This window comes from Triticum dicoccoides, chromosome 1A (assembly GCF_002162155.2).
Source record: "Triticum dicoccoides isolate Atlit2015 ecotype Zavitan chromosome 1A, WEW_v2.0, whole genome shotgun sequence".
NCBI classification, from domain to species: domain Eukaryota; kingdom Viridiplantae; phylum Streptophyta; class Magnoliopsida; order Poales; family Poaceae; genus Triticum; species Triticum dicoccoides.
The window spans coordinates 436,938,878-436,940,653 of record NC_041380.1 but is presented as its reverse complement, the minus strand read 5'-3'; the positions used below and the strand labels follow the sequence as shown (position 1 = coordinate 436,940,653).

Sequence of the window (1,776 nt, the reverse complement as noted above, 5' to 3'; positions counted from 1 at the left end):
AATAACAAATTCAATCAAATATCAGGTGACTATGCACTAGCTAGACCGTATGTGCAACGCACTGTGTCTTGTTCAAAAATCATAGGTGCCAAATACATAAACTAATACCAAACTATCAAGATGACACATTTTCTTATACACTATGTATCTTGTTACGGAATACTACTAATTAATTTCCCTTGTAATTTTGGAGCGAATAAATACCATAATATTGGTATGGAGTATTACTAATTAATTCCGTCTGTAAATAATATTGGGAGCCAATAAAATGTCACAATGTTATAATGGAAAACTAATTAATTTCATATGGTTATTTTTAGGAGGCAATAAATGCCCTAATTGTGTATATGGAATACTAAGAAACTCCTTATGGATGTATTTGTAGTCTGTCAATCGATACCTATAGGATATTCCATGATGTGCGTATAATCCGAGGATCCTTATTAATCACGGCGAATTGTAAAAAGGAAACTCGCCAAAGCAGGAATGAATAAAATGGCAAACGTTGATACTCCATGAATCGGCCATGCCTCTATATAAACAGCAGAAGGAACCAGCAAAGTAGTACAAGTCTAAACCAAACGGACATAGGAGAAGAGAACACTAAACAATTTCATTATGGCTCTAATCCGGATCAACACTGGTGTTCTGTGCTTGATGGCACTTTTGATGGTTTCAACCACTTTATTGTCGAGTGAAGCATCAGGGAGGAAGATAGGTACATTTCTATTTACCAGAGCTTATCAACTGCAGTATATATGAATTTGTGGTTTCCTAGAGCTAGATAAAAAATTGATCCTATTGCATCATTCTCTGTTGCCAATGATATGAATGTTTCTTATGAAGTTTGATCGTTCAAGTTAATATATGCAAGTATTTTTGCAAGAGAAAAGTGTTTCAACCGTGCCTAATAGAGCGAGGTGTTTAGATAAGATAGGCAAGTATCTTTTTCCTCATACTTGCAAAAAATAGATATAAAACTATTTTTCCTTGTAGTGCAAACTTGTGCGTCGCGTTCGTCCCCTTATTTAAAAGTTATCATGCCTCATTGTAATTTAAACCTAGTGTTATTTAACAATGGCATGGAAAGAAAGAGATGTTTTCCTTGTGATTTTAGGATCACCATTACAATTCTGTCGTGGTACATATGGTTTCCATAGTACATAATAATTATATACCAGCCAGTAGATGTTCTTCCTATGTTTGTATTAGCACTCCACTGTTGTCCTACTATTTGCATAGTACATTGATTTCACAGAATCCTAGTTTAAATACGAACAACAAGAGGTTCTGATGGAACCTTTTATTTTTTATTGTTGTAGGCAAGGAAGCTAACATTGGCGTCGAGGGGCACCGTGAACCCTACACTCCATGTACGGATCCTTCATTTTGTAATGATATCTGCAACAGAGATGGTTACGGAGGTGGGACCTGCCGTGATGGTCACTGCGAATGCATCAGATAATTGTAGCAAGAAAATGACCAAGAATAATGTTTGGAAATAAAGATTCACTTGGGAGCATTATGAATTGTTTTTCTAGCTTGAATAATTTAATTGAACATTTTTATTTTCCTACTCTTTGTATTTGAACCCGTATCATGGCCTTTTTTAACATAGATGCTCACATACACGTGCATTACACTCACGGTATTGGGACAATTTTTGGGAAAAATTAAAATTAAATCTACCACCAAAGTATAATTAATACTATGATTTCAATCAGAATGTTTTTTCATCTGAATCTGGAACTATACACTAGATAGTGTCAAATCTTT

At 34.7% G+C, this 1,776-nt stretch overlaps 1 long non-coding RNA gene across 1 annotated transcript; it reads left to right on the top strand.

Annotated features, from left to right (window-relative positions):
• Positions 1-525: 525 nt before the first annotated feature.
• On the top strand, positions 526-1,522 carry LOC119299377. Its single transcript, XR_005146197.1, has 2 exons — positions 526-718; positions 1,323-1,522. It is a non-coding gene; the product is annotated as an uncharacterized LOC119299377 (long non-coding RNA).
• Positions 1,523-1,776: the final 254 nt, after the last annotated feature.